This window comes from Pan troglodytes, chromosome X, assembly GCF_028858775.2.
Source record: "Pan troglodytes isolate AG18354 chromosome X, NHGRI_mPanTro3-v2.0_pri, whole genome shotgun sequence".
NCBI classification, from domain to species: Eukaryota; Metazoa; Chordata; class Mammalia; order Primates; family Hominidae; genus Pan; species Pan troglodytes.
Genome location: NC_072421.2, coordinates 63,693,776 through 63,716,669, shown reverse-complemented (window position 1 = coordinate 63,716,669; position 22,894 = coordinate 63,693,776). Strand labels below are relative to the sequence as shown.

At 40.4% G+C, this 22,894-nt stretch overlaps 1 pseudogene; it reads left to right on the top strand.

The window, feature by feature from the left end:
- Positions 1 to 11,915: 11,915 nt before the first annotated feature.
- LOC747221 (ataxin-7-like protein 3) lies at positions 11,916 to 12,579 on the top strand (annotated as a pseudogene).
- The last annotated feature ends 10,315 nt before the right edge of the window (positions 12,580 to 22,894 follow it).

The window sequence follows — 22,894 nt, the reverse complement described above, 5'->3', positions numbered from 1 at the left end:
AATCTCTTTCTTAGCTTAGTGAGGTATTATTATTGGTGTTGCTATTTTAAGACAAAGAATAAAACCCTTCTACTTCCCCACAACTGTTTTCTCCGGTTATGAAAGATCTCCAGATGGAATCTTTTTTTTTTTTTGTCATTGACCAATAAGTAATGGGAATAGACCCTGATAGGCATTGATTCTTGTTAAATTGTTTAGCCAAGATGACTTGAAAGAAGTGTTCTTTTCTTTCTGCCAGACAGACTAGGCATGTTTGATGAGTCACATCATTCAGATTCAAACACTTGTGTTTAAATCCAATATTTACTACATTTGCTTCAGTCTTGGAAGAAAATATTGGTCAATATTAGTTCAAGCTAAATGACAACTGGATCCATATTGTAAAGTTGGCTCTCGCTGTACTATTAATTGATTTTCTGCCTCTTGTCTAAAGATCAGTTAGCAAAGACAGCTACAGCCTGTACAAAATTTTAAAAAGTATAAACATTATTTTCTCAATTTTGTTAATCTTTCAAGATATACGTTTTTTTTTTTTTTTACCTAAAGTGTTTAACTTAATCTCTAAGAATGATTGGCTGAAAAAGACATCAGTGTTTTCTCTTCCTATCTAGAGTCTAAGTTTAAAGAAAAATGAAGGAGAGAAAACTCCACTTGAAGCCAATGGAAAAAGAGGTACAAAAACATACTTGTGGAGGAATCAGAAGACTTATGTCTTAGTCCCAACTGCATGGTTTACTATCCAGATGACCCTGGGCAAGTCACTAAACTATCTGAACCCAAATCTACTCTTGTGTAAACCAATGATAATACTAACTGCTTTTCTTGCTTTGTGAGCTTTTGTGAATATTAAATAAAGTAGAATATGAAAAGGCCTGAAAACTACTATATAAACTTAAAAGATAACATATTATCATGTCTCTGATTTTAAGACAAAAATTAGAAAAATAAAATAATCAAACAGATGTACTGTAAAATGATGTTGGGTTTTTCACATGACATCCAAAGAAGTTCTTTCTCAGAAAATAGTTCCTTTGTTATTTACTAAGCCTAGTCCTCCACAGTCAGCTTTAGATTTTTATAAGAAGTGCATCCTGCAAAGATCTATATTCTAAGATGTTAATGCTATTCCTAAATCCAAAGCAAGATTTTGACATAACTATATCACAGATCTTTATTCTTCTCCTGTAGGAGCATCAAAAGAGTTGAAATAGTAGATATATTAAGGAAGGCTGATAGTAGCATCTAAGACCAGAGGCAAGAGTGCATTATTCATAGTTAAAATGTCCTTCCAGATAGGGAGAGATTTTGTAAGGGATACAAGGTAGCTAGATAGGAGGAATAAGTTCTAGTGTTCTATACCACTGTAGGATGACTATAGTTAACAATAACACATTGTTTAGTTTCAAATAGCTAGAAGGAGGATCTTGAACTTTCCCAACACAAATAAATGATAAATGTTTGAGATGATAGATATGCTAATTACCCTGATCTGATCACAATACATTATATGTATCAAAACATCACTATGTACCCCATAAATATGTACAATTATTATTTTTCAAAAAATGTATTAGCCTCTGACATACTTGGGGAAAAAAGAAAGTAAAATAAGGTTTTAAAAAGACATTCCTCCATAATGCTGTGATGTATTTAACAGTGTAAGACTTGTGAATTATACTTTGTCTTATTCCCTGTCCTTCCACATCATGTATAACACAACACTGCCTCCACAGACAAGCAGATGGTACAAAACATGAAAACTCCCCTGCCTTCCCTGTTAGATGAGGTGCTAATAAGAAACTCTGGATAAAAACTTTGAAACTCTAATGACCTTCTTTTGGATGATCTGAAGAACCCATAAGATGTCTCATCAGATTTAGGTGACCATGATTATACAGGCCTAAATATTTCTTGCCAAACATTTAGGCCTGTATAATCATGGTCACCTAACATTTTCAACACTAGGTGTTGCAAATCCTATTGAAAGCTTCAAGCCCCAATTAGCCACAGAAACCAGCTATTCCTTTTGCTCTTTCTCAACCCTCTTGCCAACTTTATTGAGGAGTCTACTAAAATTGACCCATCTGTTTGAATTTATTTTTAGATCCTCCTCCCAATCCAGCTTCCTTCTGGAAAATACACAGGACTCAACTACGTTTGACTGTCTAATGTATTTCCCTCCATTTCTTAACCTCTGTACTTTAAAAATTGTAGTTAAAATTGTTACCTCCTGGTACCACAACAAGTTTTCATGGCTGGGATGAAATTCAGACCATATATAGAAGGTTAGGAATACATCAAAGTTGGAGGGGATTTAAAAAACGTTTTAAATCAACATTCTTCCAATACCTTATTTGAGTCTAGAACCAAAATTTCTGTTAAATACCATATGTTATAGCAGTTTTCTAAATAATTGGCAAATCCATGTAGCTTGATTTTGCTTCTAGCAAATGAGCTATATCATTCCAAGGTTTCTTGGGACAGTTAGATCTGTTTTTGGAAAGCAAGATTTAGCCAGGTGTAGTGGCTCACACTTGCAATCCAGGCTACTTAAGAGGCTGAAGCAGGAGGATCACTTGAGTCCAGGAGCTCAAGACGAACCTGGGCAACATAAGAAGACGCCTACCTCAAAAAAAAACAAAAAGCAAAAAAGAAAGAAAGAAAAGAAAGGAAGGAAAGAAAGAAAGAGAAAGAAGGAAAGAAAGAATGAAGGAAGGAAGGAAAGAAAGTTTTTTGTTAATAGTCACGTGTCACTTAACAACAGGGATACATTCTGAGAAATGCATTGTTAAGGTATTTTGTCATTGTTTGAACATCATAGAATACACTTATTTAGTATAGGGAACACTTGCAAATGTGCAAGATTTTAAGTTTTGAAAATGAATACAAGGTATAGATCATCATGGCAGATGGGAGGAAGGACTAGATTGCAGTTCAGACTCTGACGGACAGAGCAGTGTGCAAAGGCTCGCATTGTGAATTTTAGCTCCAGATTGACTGAAAGAATAAAACAGCAATCCCAAGAGGAGCCACAGATCTGCTGAAGGAAGCAGACTGTTCCTGCAGGACCTGGGAGACACCCCAAATATTGTGAGTCCCCCAAAGGCAGAAGTGGGAAACGGGGAACCTCCTCTCCCAAACACACACCCCTGGAGAAATGGAATGTCTGTTTGCGGAAGAAGTTTCTGACCTTACCTGGAGCTGAGTCAATTTAGAGATCCAAGCAAAATACAGGGGTAGAGGAAGCAGCACAAAGGCTCTGGGAGCTTGCTGAGTCCCCAAGCAGGCCATTCCTGCCTGGGACCACGGGGATCCATCGGGAGGGTGGCCAGAGGAGCGGGACCAGATGGTGAGGAAAACACCACAAGGAGAAGGAAATCTCCAGCTGAACTTCATAACAATTTGGATAGGGCGAGAAACCTCCTGGCCAGAACTCAGGGAAGGGTGAATCCGGTGTGCAGACTCCACAGGTGGAGGAAAAACCAAGCCCTTTTCTTTTGTAGCTGGGAGGTGGGTAGCCTGGGGCAAGTTCTCAAGCCTGGCTCACCCACCGCCTGGAAACAGACTTGGGGTTGCTAGAGGGGGCACGGTGGGAGTGAGACCAGCCCTTTGGTTTGCATGGGAGCTGGCTGAGGACTGTGACTATGAGCTTTCCCCCACTTCTGTGTCAACTTGCATGAGTCAGCAGAAGCAGCCATAATCCTCCTATGTACACAACTCCATTGCCTGGGAACTTCATCCCCATCGCCCACAGGGCCACAGTAAGACCAGCCCAAGGAGAGTCTGAGCTCAGAAGTGCCTAACCCTGCCCCCCATCTAATCGTCCTTCCCTACGCACCCTGGTAGCTAAAGACAAAGGGCATATAATCTTCGGAATTCTGGGCTCCCCCCTCGAGGCTGGTTCCCTTGTATACTACCACAGCTGATGCTCTCTGGAAAGTGCCACCTCCCGGCCGAAGGACAACCAGCACAATAATAGAGCATTAAACCACCAAACCTAAGAACTCTCATGGAGTCCATTGCACCCCCCTGCCACCTCCACCAGAGCAGGCACTGGTATCCATGGCTGAGAGACCCATAGATGGTTCACATCACAGGACTCTATGCAGACAACCCCCAGTACCAGCCCAGAGCCAGGTAGACTTGCTGGGTTGAAAGACCCAGAAGACAGACAACAATCACTGCAGTTTGGCTCACAGAAAGCCACATCCATAGGAAAAGGGGGAGAGTACTACATCAAAAACACACTCCATGGAACAAAAGAATCTGAACAACAGCCTTAAGCCCTAGACCTTCCCTCTGACAAAGCCTACCCAAATGAGAAGGAACCAGAAAACCAACTCTGGTAATATGACAAAACAAGACTCTTCAACACCCCCCAAAAAATCACACTAGTTTACCAGCAATGGATCCAAACCAAGAAGAAATCCCTGATTTACCAGAAAAAAAAATTCGGGAGGTTAGTTATTAGGCTAATCAGAGAGGCAGCAGAGAAAGGCAAAGCCCAATGCAAGGAAATACAAAAAAATAGCACAAGAATTAAAGGGAGAAATGTTCAAGGAAATACAAAAAATAGCACAAGAATTAAAGGGAGAAATGTTCAAGGAAATAGACAGCTTAAAGAAAAACAAAAATTCAGAAAACATCGAACACACTAACAGAAATGCAAAATGGTCTGGAAAGTCTCAGCAATAGAATTGTACAACTAGAAGAAAGGAATTCAGAGTTCGAAGACAAGGTCTTCAAATTAACACAATCCAACAAAGACAAAGAAAAAAGAATAAGAAAATATGAACAAAGCCTCCAAAAAGTCTGGGATTTTGCTAAACAATCAAAACTAAGAATGCTCAGTGTTCCTGAGGAAGAAGAGAATTCTAAAAGCTTGGAAAACATATTTGGGAGAATAATTGAGGAAAGATTCCCTGGCCTTGCTAGAGACCTAGACATCCGAAAACAAGAAGCACAAAGAATACCTGGGAAATTCATTGCAAAAATATCATCACCTAGGCACATTGTTGTCAGGTTAGCTAACGTTAAGACAAAGAAGGAAAGAATCTTAAGAGCTGTGAGACAGAAGCACCAGGTAACTTGTGAAGGAAAACCCATCAGATTAACAGCAGATTTCTACAAGCTAGAAGGGATTGGGACCCTGTCTTCAGCCTCCTCAAACAAAACAATTATCAGCCAAGAATTTTGTACACAGTGAAACTAAGCATCATATATGAAGGAAAGATACAGCCTTCTTCAGACAAACAAATGCTGAGAGAATTTGCCACTACCAAGCCACCACTACAAGAGCTGCTAAAAGGAGCTCTAAATCTTCAAACCAATCTTGGAAACACATCAGAACAGAACCTCTTTAAAGCATAAATCACATAAGACCTATTAAGCAAAAATACAAGTTAAAAAGCAAAAACAATGAACAAAAAACCAAAGTACACAGGCAACAAATAGCATGATGAATGCAATGGTACCTTGCATCTCAATACTAACATTGAATGTAAATGGCCTAAATGATCCACTTAAAAAAATACAGAACTGCTGAATGGATAAGAACTCACCAGCCAACTATTTGCTGGCTTCTAGAGACACACCTAACACATAAGGACTCACGTAAACTTAAAGGGGTGGAAAAAGGCATTTCATGAAAATGGGCACCAAAAGTGAGCAGGGGTAGCTATTCTTATATCAGACAAAACAAGCTTTTAAGTAACAGCAGTTAAGAGAGACAAAGAGAGACATTGTATAATGGTAAAAGGCCTTGACCAAAAGAAAAAATACCACAATCCTAAATATCTATGCACCTAACACTGGAGCTCCCAAATTTATGAAACAATTACTAATAGACCTAAGAAATGAGATAGATAGCAACACAATAATGGTGGGGGACTTTAATACTGCACTGACAGCACTAAACAGGTCATCAAGACAGAAAGTCAACAAAGAAACAATGGATTTAAACTATACCTTGGAACAAATAGAATTAACAGATATATACAGAACATTTCATTCAACAACCACAGATTACACATTCTATTCAACAGTGCATGGAACTTTCTCCAAGATAGACCATATGATAGGCCATAAAACAAGGCTTAATAAATTTAAGAAAATTCAAATTATATCAAGCAGTCTCTCAGACCACAGTGGAATAAAACTGCAAATCAACTCCAAAAGGAACCTTCAAAACTATGGAAATTAAATAATCTGATCCTGAATGAGCATTGGGTCAAAGATGAAATGAAGATGAAAATTAAAAAATTCTTCAAGCTGAATGACAATAATGACACAACCTATCAAAATTTCTGGGATACATCTAAGTTGGTGCTAAGAGGAAAGTTTATAGCCCTAAATGCCTGTATCAAAAAGACCAAAAGAGCACAAACTGACATTCTAAGGTCACACCTCAAGGAACTAGAGAAACAAGAGCAAACCAAACCCAAACCCAGAAGAAGAAAGGAAATAAGCAAGTTCAGAGCTGAACTAAATGAAATTGAAACAAAAAAAAATACAAAAGATAAATGAAACAAAAAAGCTGGTTCTTTGAAAAGATAAATAAAATTGATAGACCATTAGCAAGATTAACCAAGAAAAGTAGAGAGAAAATCCAAATAACCTCATTAAGAAACGAAACAAGAGATATTACAGCTGACAATACAAAAGATTGTTCAAGGCTACTATGAACACCTTTATGCACATAAACTAGAAAACTCAGAACAGGTGGATAAATTCCTGTAAAAATACAACCATACTAGCTTAAATCAGGAAGAATTAGATACCCTGAACAGACCAATAACAAGCAAAGAGATTGAAATGGTAATTTAAAAATTACCAACAAACAGAAATCCAGGACCAGACAGACTCACAGCAGAATTCTACCAGACATTCAAATAATTGGTACCAAATCTTTTGACACTATTTCACAAGATAGAGAAAGAAGGAACTCTCCTTAATTCGTTCTATGAAGACAGCATCACCCTAATACCAAAACCAGGAAGGGACATAACCAAAAAAGAAAACTACAGACCGATATTCTTGATGAACATAGATGCTAAAATCCTTAACAAAATACTAGCTGACCGAATCCAGCAACATATCCAAAAGATAATCCACCATGATCAATGTATACTGCTCAAGTGATGGGTGCACCAAAATCTCACAAATCACCACTAAAGAACTTACTCATGTAACCAAATACCACCTGTACCCCAATAACTTATGGAAAAAAACTTTAAAAGATAAGAATTAAAATTAAATAACATAAAATGAATACAAAACTTCAAGCTGTTTTCAAAGAGATCAGTTTGTACTGCTTCCCCACTCTTTTACTTCCACCTGCTAAACTCCCCTTACATGTTTACTCATTTTATTCTCCTTTTATTTCACGAAGTTCTACATGTGCTTCCATAGCCTCTCCAATAAACTTCAAAGGAAAGGAAGGATTTTGTCATTGCTTTCAGTCAGTATATCTTATAAAAAACACATTCACTTAAATATAATGTTTACACAATGTTTAAAATTCTCAAGAAAGTCCAGGCTTCAATTTACCCAGGACTGAGCTTTTGATATGCAGGAATGAACCTAGCATACTTCAAAAATTGAAAGAACTATGTTGTCACTACAGTGTTGCTTCAACATGTTACATAAAGTTAACAAAGAACTTAGCATGCATTTCATAGGGTCCTCTTCTTTTGGGTAGACTGGACCCTGTGAAAAAAAAGGAATACAGCTTCTAGATCACATGTTCATGTAGGTATAGAGACTGTAAAACAGACATATGTATGAACTTGTGTTTTAATTATTTTTTGCACTTCAGAAAAAATCTCCTAGACTGAGTGCCCTGTGGTTTTATGGTAAAAACATCACAGAGTCATATGTATCACAAAGTAGCATGAGCAAAAGTGATCTGGATTTATAGGTAGTTCTATGATAACCAGAGAAGTAGACATTAAACTTAGCCTTTAAAGGCTGTGGAGAGTTTTAAAGACATAACAGAGAAAGAACTAAAGGTGAGAATAGCATAGCTGGAGCAGGAGCTACAAATAGGATCAAAAAGGTGGATGAATTAGGCCAACTAAGGTGGTATCTCTAAGTCCATAGTTCAGGAGGACTTGATATAGCAAATGAGTTACATCATTCCAGGGTTTCTTGGGACAGTTAGTTAGATCTGTATCAGTAGAAAGCAGTCAAGAAGATCTGAGGAGTAAAATGATATCAAATTGCCATGCTATATAAATAATCAGACTGTAGTTTGGATAGCTTTAAGAATCAAACCTTTATAAGTCTACCAAATGTTCTGTGTTTTCCTAGGGCCCACAGCCCATACTAAAAAGGTAATGAAATAATCAGCATAATTTGCTACTAGCCTCAAACCAAATGACTGAGGAGTCTTAATGTTTACCAAGTGAATATTAAACCTTGGCTTTTCCTCGTTTGGGAAATATTTTTTTCCAAATCCTATCACTACATTGCTTTAGACAGCCTATAGAAGAAAAAGCAATCACGGTGCTGAATGGTATGACCACCACAAAGTAATCTGGGTAAATCATCCTGGTGCCAGATCACTAAGTAAGTTTCAATAATGTAGGCCTTGCTTCTCTTCTCCCCTGAAGAGCCATGGTCCCTTCTCCTAAGCCAAGCAAGTACCAATGTCTTTCATGGACGTTCTTATCTGGGCATATGTCTGAGAAAAGGTAAAATAATCCATTGGACAAAAACTCAGTTATGCAGTGGGCTGTAACTTCCCCCAAATTAGAAACACTATGTACATTCTGAAAAGTATAAATAAAATATATTATTAACCAACTTTCTTAGTGAAGACTAGGAAGCTACTAACAGCTGCCCCTATAATTCAAAATTATGAAAGAATTCATCTCATAAAATGGAAAGCTTTCAAACAAATGCTTTAGCTCATTTTACTTTGCCTGTGCTCATGGCACTGCCCTTCAGAAATGAGTACTGGTAGATGTGATTTTAGAACAATGGAGGAAGATCTCCATGCCTTTTCCAAGACACAAGCTCTTTAGGCAAAAATTAGTCTTTGCTGACTGCTTGACTGTTGAGCTATTGTCCAAGACAGAGTACAATGAAGAAAGTAGTAAAACTCAAGAACTCAAAATGTAACAAACCACCATTTGCTTTTCTATTGCTCTGAGTTCTTTCATTTAACAAATATTTGTTGAGTGCCTACTCTGCACCAAGAACTGGAAATATAGTGGTGAACATAACAGGGTCCCATACCTCATGAATTTTAGTCTCTAAAAGGAGTCAACACAAATATATAATTGTTTTAAGTGCAAAGAGAAAAGGTGAAAAAGGAGATTTACTTATTCATTGTCAGTTCTTCTTAACCAGACTATAAGTTCAAAGAGCAAGTATTTTGTCTTGTTCCCTTTTCTACTTTTGTATCATCAGTGCCTAGAACATAGTAGTCAGTCCCTCGATACATTTTTATTGAATGAAAAAATGGATAAATGATCAATCAAACTATCTGTTGAGTAGAGGGAAACATTTCATAGTGGTTGGATAAAACTACCAATTTTTTTTTTTTTTTTGAGACCGAGTCTTGCTCTGTCACCCAGGCTAGAGTGCAGTGGCGCGATCTCGGCTTGCTGCAGCCTCTGCCTCCTGGGAGTCTCCTGCCTCAGCCTCCTGGGTAGCTGGGATTACAGGCACATGCCACCATGCATGGCTAATTTTTGTATTTTTAGTAGAGACAGGGTTTCACCATGTTTGCCAGGCTGGTCTCAAACTCCTGATCCCAGGTGTTCTGCCCACTTCGGCCTCCCAAAGTGCTGGGATTACAGGCGTGAGCCACCATGCCCAGCCAACTACAAAATCTTGAGACAAAGAAATGCCTCTCCATCAATGAAATTTCTAAGACAGATGCTCATTTTGGATTATTCCACTTAGAACCAAGAAATATGCCTAAGGCAAGTGCCTGAAATAAAGCAAGAGTCTATTGTACTTCTTCTAGAGAGCCTGAACCTATCCTTTTGGAGAGCCTGAACCTATTTTATTTTGGAAGCCATGTGCAGGCTAGACAAAAGTCTACCTTTGTTTGTATAACTGAAATTCTATTAACAATTTCATATTTTTTCCAGTCTTCCAATACTAATTTCTTTCTTTAAATATATATACATATTTGTTCCACACTGCTGTGCTGACCTGCAAAAGTGACAACTCAATCAGAATATTGCCAGACATTTCCCATTCTAATGTTTTTTTATCTTAGCCTAATAAATATATTTATTGCTTGTTTTATGAGATGTATAGATTCCAACAAAGTTGCCTATAACATTAAATTTATTAAAATAAAACTTTAGGTAACATTGGTTCCCATTAAAAAAATAAATAACAGAAGGAATTCATAGGGTAGGAAACTTATCAAAGAATCAAGTAATATGATGGTTTCCCTTTGAATACTGGATAGTATTACGTCCAAATAATAGGGCCTGCTGGGGTGGGAGGGTATTTTGTATCTGTTATCTAATTTCAGGCTCTCTCCTTACCCTTTATCCCATTTAGGCACTGTTTCAAATCATAAGAATTCTTCCTATGCCTGGCGAGTCCCTGACTCTACATTTGATCACACACTCATCAAGGATAGTATTTAAGTTTGATTTCCCAGAATAATATTTATTACGTATGCCCATACCAACAAGCGGAAAGGAAGAAGAAATGGTAATTTCTGCAAATGTTGCTAGTTATATCTCTCATCACAGTAACTCAAATGGCATCTAGGTGGTTCTTAACCTTGGCTGCACATTGAAATCAGATGGCGGGCTTGATATGGTTTGGCTCTGTGTCCCCACCCAAATCTCACCTTGAATTGTAATAATCCCCAAGCGTTGTGGGAGGTAATTGAATCATGGGGGCAGGTCTGTACTGTCCTCCTGATAGTGAATAAGTCTCATGAGGTCTGATGGTTTTATAAGAGGGAATTCCCCTGCATATGCCCTCTTGCCTGCTGCTGTGTAAGATGTGCCTTTGCTTCTCCTTTGCCTTCCACCATGATTGTGAGGTCTCCCCAGCCATGTGGAACTGTGAGTTAATTAAACCTCTTTCCTTTATAAAGTACCCAGTCTCAGGTAGGTCTTTGTTAGCAGCATGAGAACAGACTAATACAGAGCTCTAAGAATACTGATGTCCGGGACCTACTCCTAAAGACTTTGATTTAATTTGTCTGAGGTAATATCTGGATATTTGAACTTTTAAAAGTTTTCCAGGTGACTCTAAAGTGTAGCCAAGATGGCCCGGAGGACTGTGCAGGGACGGGGTAGGTGAGGAGGAGGCAGTGATTGGATAAGAAGGGAGGGGAAGAGGCCATGGCTGCCCGGTGAGGTGGTGAGGCAGGAAGGAGGCCAAACCCCCAGCTGGGCCTCGGGCCCCAGGGAGAGGTGAGAACGGACCAAAGGACATGGGGTTCTTGAGCAGCCGCCCCCAGAGAATGCTTCCCTGAGAGGCTACCTGACCACCCCTCTCCTTCTCCCCCCTCCCCATCCCTCCTTCACCCCCCACCCCCGCCCGCCTGCTGTGCTATGAACAGTCAGAGCGCCCTCTCCACAAGAGTTTACAAAAGAAAATGGAGGAAATGTCTTTGTCTGGCCTGAATAACAGCAAACTAGAGGCCATAGCTCGGGAGATATAAGCGGACCTAGTCTAGAATTCTTGTTCGGGATTCTGCTTTGAGGTACACCAGGCTGTCATGTGTGGCTACGTCTTTCTGGATGACACAGACCCTAATAGCATGAAGGATTTTGGTTTTCAACCAGTGGAAGAGCAAAGAGTGTGTTTGCCCCAACTGCAACTGTAGCATTCCTGCCTCCCGTTTTGCTCCCCATCTGGATAGGTGCCTGGGAATGAGTGGGAATAGCGGCTGAATCGCTATCCACTGGATTGCCAATAGCAACAATATGGGCAAGTCTGAGAGTGACCAAGAGGATAATGATGACATCAATGACAATGACTGGTCCTATGGCTCAGAGAATAAAGCCAAGAAGAGAAAATCAGGCAAGAACCCCGATTCCCCTCGAAGATCTGAGTCTTTAAAACACAAAAATGGGGAACTTTGTGATTTGATTTTTTTTAAGTATAACAACTCAACTGGGATCAGCTACGAAACCTGGGGCCAGAGGAGCTTCATATCCTGCTAAGCATGCAATGTAGGATGATTTCTGAAGATACCAAGAAGATGTGCACAAAGTCCCTGCACTGCCCACAGCACACAGTTGAGCAGAAGTGAACCTTGCAGATGTATTTCTTCAGGGCCTCAGCTGTCCATCCAGAGGTGGAGAGCTCCCAGGATAATGACAGCTTTGACATGACTGACAGCCAGGCCCTGATCAGCCAGCTTCAGTGGGTCTGCTCCTCTGATCTCTCACCCTGTGATTCAGGCTCCCCCAAGACGAGCGAAAATCAGGGATGGGGTCTAGGTACCAACAGCTCTGAGACACAGAAAACCAAGAAAAAGAAATCCCATCTGAGCCTGGTAGGGACTTCCTCCGACCTGGGCTCCAGCAGGAAGAAGCCAAAGCTACCGATACCCCGACGGCCAGCATCTATGATGACATCAACTGACTTCAGTGCAAGAGATAGCCTTTGGCTGAGCAGAGCCCTCTCTCCTGATCCCCACCCAGGTGCCATAGCCTGGCAAATGGATGGTTGCTGGGGGTTGGGGCTTGGGAAACTCGGTGGGCCAGGCAGGCAGAGGATCTGATTATGTGCCCCTGGGGGATGTCAAGGTCCTCTACAATGGAGCACAACTCCTCGGCATGCAGGACTCAGACCTTGACATATGATGCTTTGGACATAAGTGTGGTGGGGAGGCGGTTTTTCTATTTATTCTGTGAGTTACTGAATGTCCAGCTAGGCCAGGGGCCTGAACTGGGCACTGTGCCAGGGCACTGCCTATCTCCCACCATAGGAACTGGACTAAGCCCTGCTGAGGAGCAATGTAGTGGCCCGGGAGGCTGTGGGTTGGAAGCTGAGCCTGGAGGGGGCCTGCCCTCGTTGCCCTCAGCAATGTGAATGGGTCCAGTACTTGGAGCTGAGGGGCAAGGATGGGCATGCCCTGTCTGTGAGAAGAATCCTATCAAATGTCCCCAGTCCCAGGGGTGGGCAGGCACAGAGTACTCTCTGCTGAGGTGGGCATCCGGAATTGCCACCACCTTACCCTCCCTTCACAGGGACAGCCCTTTCCCCTTAGTCCCCATGGGCTTCCTTGGCAGCAGGAGCTGTCCTTTTGTTGTTGGGTGTCAAGAAAGGGCCTCCAGCCTCTACAGCTTCAAGGAATGGGAAACAGAGGATATGAAGAGGGAGCTGTGTCAGAATTATTCCCCATGACTCTCCTCCCTGACCCAGGGCTGGTGAGGAGTGCTGCCCCAAGGTGAGAGGGAACTGTGTTGCTTTATTTGCAATGTTTTCTTACCTCATTCCCTGCCCCAGGAAGGGGCCCGGCCTCACTCTCCTGGGGTGGCCCTGTGTTCCTCCTACCCACCCTGCCCCACTGCCCTACCAGGGCAGCCCAAGTCCCCAACTGCTGCTTGCCAACCCGCTTCACCTTGACAGGCTTGTCTTCCTATCTCAGTGCTCCTGCCTCGAAAGCCCCCCATTTCTCTTCCTTAGTGCTTTTAAGTTGTTTATTCTGTACTTGTGGTTTGAGACTCTGAGGAAAATCTTAATCTCGTGCCTCTTCCCCCTTTGCTAGGAGTTATGTGGGAAGAGAGGGTGGCCTCTGTGTTCTGGGTTGTCAGTGAAGGGGAAGGGGTATCATTGCCCTTCTGTGGGACTGTCAAATGCCAGTGTGCCCACCTGCCTTGTCTACATCCTGAAGAGATATTCCATCCCCCCTCTATGCGGGCACCACTACTCCCAGGAGCCAAGCTGGAGGACCACAACCTGGGCTGAGAGCAGAGCTGATTGACATGGGTAGAGGTGATCCTGAGCCAAGTTCTCTGGCACTTGCTGTACATGTCCCCTGCCCTCTTCCCAAGAGGAGTCATCCAACATTTGGGTAGTTAGTACCCAGGATTGGTTGGACTGATCAGGTTAGGGATCCTAGAGGGTTAAGGGAACAACAGAGATGGGGCTACGGCGCCCTGTTTGGAACCCCACTGTCCCCCTAGGGTGATTCTGATGGTGTCTGATGCCTGGTTACAAATCAGTTTTTTACCCACAAATTGTGATTATTTTTTAAAAAACAGATTTTAGCGGAAGTTAGAATAAATCCTGGGGCCTGGGTTCCTCTGTTCTTGGCCCCATAGCCTTCTACCTCCCAGGGAGGCCAGAGATAGAGGAGAATCTCAACAGCCCTCCAGCCTCCTTCCAGATGCAGTCTTGGGAGTAGGCTGAAGGTGAAGGGAGGAAGGCTATGGGTCACTCTCCCTTCTGAAAGGCAGCTGCAACTCAGGCCATAATACACCCTTTTCTCTCCTCTTTCCTCTTTTTCCCCCTTCTGGTTAGAGGAGGGAGAAGTGGGAAGTAGTTTGGGAACTGGTTTGTCCACATAAACTTCCCCATTGTTTCTTGGCCCACCCTCAGGGCAGAGTCCCCTGCCTAGGCTGGGTAAGAGATGGGCTTGCTCCAGCAGGGACCCTGAGGGAACAAACCCTTTTCCTTCGGAAAAGAGAATTCCCCCTTACCATGTAGTTGAACAGTGGCTAGGAGCTTCCCACTCCCCTCCCTCTTACAGCAGGCTGTGTAGACTTCAATTCCTATCCTTCCCATCCCAGCTAGGTGTCATCTGCCCTTTGTCTGTATCCTATCATGTGTCTGAGTGTGTGTGTGTGGGGGGGGGGTTGGGGGTATGATTCTGTGCTAATTTCCATGGCCAGTGGCTTTTCCTTCCATGCATCACTCCCACTCCCCCACCCCCACATACTCAGGGGCCACCGGCCTGGCCACATGCTGGGGTGATTGAGGGAGGGGAGTGGAGCTCACGCTGTCCTGTCATCTTGAGACTTTTATTTTTGCATATGTAATTCATTCTGTACAGGTAGCTAACTCTGTAAATGCTATGTATTCCCTCTGCCCCCATGGCTGCTTTTGTAAATAAACTGCATCTCCTGTTGGTAAGAAATAAAATAAAATAAAATAAAATAAAATAAAATAAAATAAAATAAAATAAAATAAAAAAATAAATAAAGTGTAGCCAAGACTGAGAGACACTGTTTTACACCTTTGATTAATTTGACACCATCAGAATTGATAATGGTGACTGCTTGGATCCATAAATTTGAGAACTTACCCTGAAGTAGTAGGAACCAAACCAACCCTTAAAGCTCCATCAACCAGCAGCAGCATGGACATGTGCCCAACATAGCATGAGAAGTACAAATTTCTTCCAAGTACCAGAAAGATATAAAGTGTTTATCAGGCCTTTGGAAAAATGAAGTGCTCTTGAAAATGCCATATATATATATATATATATATATAAAACATATATGTTTTACATATCAGTGATATATAACTCTCACTTCAAGAGATTATAGCAAAGGAAGACAGCCAGATGAAAATACTATTAACTGAATTTTTCCTTGGAATAGCTTCCAAAATGGAGATGAGCAGCAGCTGCATTTGAGTTAAGTGATTCATGTATATTGAAAAGGTAGCATCTACTGTTTGACACTTTGCACTTCCTCACATGGCTCAGCATCAGTACAGTTCCATTAAGCCAGTTTGCCCCAGGTATCTCGGCCTTTAGATCTGCCTGCCTGTTTAGATCTGCTGGCACAACCTCAGTAGTGCCAGCCAGGAACAGTCTTACAAAGAATCATATTAAATTTAATGTCAACACTCTTCATCTAGGTGACAGTGACCAAGTCAATGAACGATGTGCAAATGGTGGTGACCTCTGCAACTCTGGCACTCTGGTGACTCCTTGTAAGTCTGCCTTGTTTATTTCCACATGTCTTCTCTGTTCCACAGTTACACACATTGCTACACCACCCTAGTTGCTCCATGGGAGTGAAGGACTGATTTCACTATTAGGTTATTCAGGACATTTTTCCACCTAAGTCAGCACACCCTCAGTGAGTGCTTGAATTTCCCAACTCCGCAGTCATGGGGCTGACTATAACAGCTTACTAGAATAGTTAGTACTTAGGAAGAAAACCTAGTAAGTACTCTCAAAAAGTGTTCTGGGCCATGAGACCACGATCTGTAAAATAAGGCTAATGGAACTGGGATTATATACTACAGAGAAGAAAGACTTGGGGAGGGAGTACTTGGGAAAGGGGATATCTTTGCAGTCTGTAATATTGGAAGCTATGCCAAACAACACCTTATTTGGCACCTGCTAAGACTTTAATGGGCTTAGTTGCCATGGATAGATGACCTACACTGGGAGGCTTTTTTTTTTTTTTGAGTTGGAGTCTCGCTCTGTTGCCCAGGCTGGAGTGCAGTGGCACGATCTCAGCTCACTGCAACCTCTGCCTCCCAGAGTAGCTAGGACTACAGGCACATGCAAACATGCCCGGCTAATTTTTTTTTTTTTTTTTTTTTTTTTGTATTTTAGTAGAGATGAGGTTTCATCATGTTGCCCAGGCTGGTCTCGAACTCCTGAGCTCAGGCAATCAGCCTGCCTCGGCCTTCCAAATTTCTAGGATTACAGGTGAGCCACCGCGCCCAGCGGGATTTTTCTGATTCCAAAATTGAAGGTGATCTCTCTCCTTTCTACCCCTGGACTATTTAGTATATATTACAGGGCACTTACTATGTGTGGCCTAAAATTCTAGTTAATTGTCATGTGTCTGTGTTTTACTCTGGATTTTGGGTTTCCTGAAAGCAGTAATGTTTTGTACTCATTTTTGTATTTCCAGTGCCAGCTCAGGGTCAGGCACAGAGTAGGCATGCGGGAACTAAATGAATAACATGAACAAAAGAATACATTCCCTAGCAGTGAGCAGTTTTATAAATTGGACAGTGCTTTCAAGAAAACTTGTAGAGTCTTATTCCTTGGAATATATGACCTCTAAATTTTACATGGCAGATTTGACTCCTATTTGAATACTACAAAGGAAGAAAATTAACTACAAGATCTTAGAATGTTTATACATTCACCCATTCAATAAATATTTGTTGAGCTCCCAAGGTTTCAAGCCTATTTCTAGGCACTTGCAACATACCAGTAAATGAAATACACAAAATCTCTACCTCATAAAGCTTATATTCTAGCAGATAGTAAAAATTAGAAGTAAATTATATTTATGTTTCCTACTTTTATCTGCCCGTCTACTGCATAAGTCCAGGTTTAAGTCCCCAGATAATAAAGCCAGATCATGAGGAGGAGTTGATGAAGCATTTTGAGGACTGAGAAAAGATAATCAAAATAGAGTGTTTGGGACACATTTAAACGTACATTTGAGATAGGTAGGCCCAAGAGAAGACATTTGTAGTAGTCCAGCTGTGAGCTACACAGACCCTCAATGAGAAATTTGACTATGAAGATGAAGAGGAGAATAGCACAATTAGGCACCTGAAAGATGGGGCAAAAGAGAAGGGAAGAGTATCTAGTACCTCCAAGATTAGCTACAAGGTAACAGAAAGTATAAGCATAGGAGCAGAAGTAAATTTAGAACATTTATATTGATTGTGTCCACAGGGTATGTTTATTTGTGTCCATTTCAACATTCCTGCTCCAGCTGGGTTTTGTCAGCTTTTGCCACTTCTGCTTTGCTCCCAAACCAGTGAGATATAAGAATTTAGTTTGCTCAAGTGTTCTCAACTTCTGTGGTCAGTGAAAGTCCATGACCTAGCAGGACACACAGCTACTCTTGGCTCACCCCGGAAATATCCCAGGACAGAACATAGGGGGTTCCACTTCCACTTTCCAGTCCCTAAAGCAAAGAAACAGTCTGGGTGTGTGAAAGGCAATGGCTGTGCAAGAGACTAAGGGATGTACCAGAAAAAGTTCACTCTCCACTTGAATTAATCTGGACAGTGTTGTGCAATATGAAAGAGCACAAATTTGGAGTCACACAGAACCTGGTAAGATTCATGGTTCCACGATGTGTGACTTTGGGGAAGTTAGTTAACTTCAGAGACTCTGCTTTATCTGTAGAGTAATAATAACTGACAGATTTGGGATAATGCATGTAAAAATGCTTCAGTTTCCAGTAAATTTTAAGAATAGAGATCTAAGGCTTTCCCTGTCTGGGGAGCTCCTTTGTAGGTTACCAGATATTCTGTTCCTCATGGGGAGGTTTAATACAGTTTCTGCTCATCTTACTTGCTACTCTGACAAAGTCACCAAACCATTATTTGAATGTGGATTGTCAATCTTCTTACCTTCTCTTCTGATTTTAGAAACAATGTGTAAAAATTATTAAAAATTGTAGTATAAAGCAAAATAACTGATATTTATTTCTTACATTTTAAATAACTGATATTTATTAGTTACATTAGTTATCTTCAAGGTAACTTTATGAAATACATACAAATTTTAGCCCCATTACATATGAGAAAATGGAAACTAACTTATATAAGGCCTCATGCCTTAGTAATTAGAAAATCTAGGATTAAAACTCAGTTTTCCTTCTTTGTTGAAACTGAAAGTCCCCCATAAATCTACCCCACAGATAACAATTTGTTGTCTGCCCTTCACAGAATTTTTCTATGCATATATTAACCTATATTTTTCAACAAAAATGGACTCATACATTCTTGTTTAAATTTTACTTTCTTCATCTATAATATGTTGTAGGCATCTTTCTGTATGTGTACATATAAAACTACCCCCATTCTTTTTAATAGCTTTGTAGTATTCTTCAGTATATTGATGAACTAACATTTATTTAAGCAATCTTTTATTGATAGGCATTTAAGTTGCTTCTAAGTTTTCCATATTACCATCGATGATGCAATAAACATCTTGTATTTCATCGTACACTAGTGTAAATGTTTCTGTTGAATAACATCCTAAAACTTCAATTGCTCAGTAAAATTTTTTTATCTTAATAGGTATTATCAAATTACTTTCTAGAGTGGTGGCAACAGTCTAAACTCCAACCATCCCTGTATGAAAGTGTGTTTTTCCCTACACCTTCAACAAAAATGGGCAGCATCAATTGTTTTTATACTTTGGCTATTATAAGTGAGGTTTAGCATATTTCTATGTGTTCACTAGCCAAACATATTACTTCTTGTGCAAATTGTCTCCTGAGTGTTCATTCTTTCATTAGTTGACTTAAATTATTCTTACCTATTTGTAGATGCTATAATGTATAATGGATATTTTATGGAATTTTCAAATGCATTCGTTTTGTCTGATTATTAAAATTGTACATTTTAATTGTAGAAAATCAGAAAATGGAACAAAGTAAAAAGTACAAAAGAAAAATTATTTTAGGTCTACCAATTAAAATATATATTTGATGCATACTTGAAGAAAATTATAAAAATAAATTATTAAAGAAAATATATGATTATTAGAAAAATTTGAAAATACAAAAAATTATAAGAAAAAAATTAAAGATTATCTGCAAGCTTGTCATACTTTTAACCTAGTTTGGATTATGGCTTATGTACAATTTCATATTCTGCTTTATTACTTAACAGTTTATTACTTAAAAGTTTATTACTTAAACTTTTTCCCAAGCCATTAAAACTTTTTCCAAAACTGTAATGAATTTTTCAACAGCTTCATTGAGATATAATTTATAGAACATAAACTTTACCCACTTAAAGTGTACAATTCAGTGGTTTTTAGTATATTCACAGAGCTGTGTAACCTTTGCCATAATCAATTTTAGAATATTTTCACAACTCCAGAAAGAAATCTTATACCCATTAGCAGTCACTTCCCATTTTTTCACTGGCCCTAAGCAGCAATTTATCCTAACCCCATGCAGCAATAAACCTACTTTATGACTCTAGATTAATTTGCCTATTTTTTGGAGAACTTTTAATGCTGGCTTATTTGTTTCCACCTACTAATACGGGCATGGATGCCTTGAAATCCTCCAGATAGTATGTGCTTAGGGAAAGCAAACATAAGATTAGTACAGCAGAAATGTTATTACATTTTTTGTATTACATGCTTTTGGGTATAGCATAGGTCAAATCCTGTCCTGAAGAAAACAGCTGCCTCACATCTGGGGTCTGCAGTCTAGCAAACTAGTCAAGGCTAGAGATGCAAAAATGAAGTTATTCAACTGCACAAAAGTCATCCTGCTTCACCCTGAACTTCCATTTGGAACAACCTCCTTATTTGCTCTTAATTCTTCCTATAAAAGACCTACAATGATGGTGTGCATAGTCCCAGGTACTCAGGAGGCTGAGGGAGGAGGGTTGCTGAGCCTAGGAGTTTGAGGCTGGAGTGAGCGGTGGTCATGACACTGCACTCCAGCCTGGGAAAAAGAGGGAGGTTCTGTCTCAAAAAAAAAAAAAAGGGCAAAGGAAAAAGACCTACCCAATCCTCAAAGTATACTGGAAATGCCACGACCTACCCCCTCAAAGCCTTTCCTGACTCTGAGGGGAATTTGGATGTTTGTTTCCTTGTAGTTTTATATTAGTTTAAACTCCTAGGATAGTACCTTCTACATTCAATTTGGTTATACCTAACAGACGGAACCTGACACATATGAGTCCCTTGGCTGGGCCTAGAGTTACAGAGATAAAACTCATAGTACAAGAGTCAGTATTGGATAGTGGTAGCCAGAACATGGACTCTATCCTTAAACCGTATAGGTTCAATTCCCAGCTCCATTTCAAATTAAATTTGGAGCCCAGGCCTTGAGCCTTACACTCTTTGTAAAATGTGAATAAATTAGTACCTTTCTCATAAAGCTACTATGAAGGAATGAAGGAGAAAATTTTTGTAAGGGCCCTAACACAAGCCTGACATACACAGTAAGTACTCGAGTCTTTTGATGAAATTAATTGGATTTAAATTGAAAGTCCATTTAAGAGGAACCAGGAAAAAGGCTTGCAGGCTTAGCCTACCAGGGATCTTCCTAGGCTGTTGTTTGTTGAACTCTCCAAGTCAGTAGGTAGAGTGGGTGGAAGTAGGAAAATGACAAAATTTTTTCAGTTTATGTATCACATCCACCCACTCACAGCCACAACTGTCTCACTTCCTCTTTTTCTGTCACCTTAAAAACCAGAGCTCAAAAAACGCTGCTTCTTATTGTTCAATCAAAAATAAGGGCGGTGGCATATAGTTTATTTTTTGTTTGTTTTCCATTCTGCATGCATGCATGTAACCAATGGATCCCAGCTTGATTTTCAAGTACACTCTTGGTTGTTTTAGTTGACTGATTAATACTATTAGCTTTTCACTTCAGAGAGAGCAACTAGGGCTCAGTAAGGACAAAGCAGCTCCACTCTGTCCAGTCTAGAAATGGCCTCTCCCAAATGCATTTTTGAGGGTAATTTCTTAGAACCTGCATAATTAGAGGATGTAGCAGCACGAGTGGCAGTGTGATGTAAATAAAGGTAGTCTGGGTTCTAGTCCTACCTCTGCCACTGATCTTCACTGTGTATCATTAAACGCATTCTATTCCATCACTAAGCTTCATGTTTTTCCCCTGTGAAGTCAAGGCGAAGGAGGAGGACTCATTGTGGTCTCAAAGGGTCCTGTAGGCTCTGACTTTCTGTGATTTTAAGTATGGATCTAGAATTGATGGTGAAGGAGAGAGTTGGGTGCCACATAGAACTCTCAGCTCTCCATCCTTAGATACCTGCTTCTTTCTGCACTTTCCTATACTGAGGGATATGACAATCTCCCATGGCTTCACCATCACATGTCTTTGAATGATTGTCAAAGTTCTCCCTCTAGGCATGATCTCCCCTGAACTCCAGTCCTACCTTCTTCACCCTATGAGGACATCTCACTGCAGGAGTCCCATCACCTCTGTTTCCACATGGCTAATCCCAAACTGTCTTCTGCTAAAAATAACCCCTCCCCTTGAACACTTTCTGAGCTCTGTTTATGGCCTTATTGTTGCCCAGGACAGCCATATCTACAACATGAGTAGTATCTATGCTTTCCACTTAGCCATGATTCACTCTGCCACATAACCAAAACCTAGTCACTCTTCTTTCCACAGTCTCTGGCATCCACCCCTTATACTCTGATTTCACTGTCACTGTCCTGCATTTACTCATTTGTTGCAAATCCAGACTGGTACCCCTGCTTCTACTCTTGCTCATCTATATTCTACAATAGAGAAGCAAGGGCAATCCTTTTAAAACACAAATAAGATTATCTCATCCTCCTGTTCAGATCCCTCCAATTGTTCCTTATCTCAGAATAAAAGTTAAAATCATTTAAATGCCCTACAAGAACCTGCATAATATACTCTCCCTCACCCTTTTCCGTTCCCATCTTATCTTCTCCCAATTTTCTCCTTCACTCCCTCTGCTCCAAACACACCTCTTTGAACATTCTAGGCATGTTCTTGCCTCAAAGTCTTTGCACTTGCAGTCCTCCATGCCTGGAATTATCTTTCCTCAGATATCTGCTAAGCCTACTCTCATATTTCATTCAGGTTTGTTCAAATATTATTTCCTCTGAGAATACATGCTATCTCATTACTCTCTGTATTAGTGTTACATCACTGTCATAACAAATTAGAACAACTTTACTGGCTTAAAGCAACATAAATTAACCATCATACAGTCCTGGAGGTCAGAAGTCTGCCATGAATCATATTGAGCTACAATGAACTTGTCAGAGGACTGCATTCCTTTCTCTAGGGTCTAGGGCAGAATCCATTTATTTGTTCTCTCAAGCTTCTAGAGGCCACCCCTTTTCCTTGACACATGTTTTCCCTTCCTCCATCTTCAAAGTTAGCAGTGTTACACCTATTTGTGCCTTTCTCCCATAGTCACATTTCCCCCTACCTAACTGACTCCTCTGCCTCCCTTTTCCACTTTTAAGGACTCTTGCGAT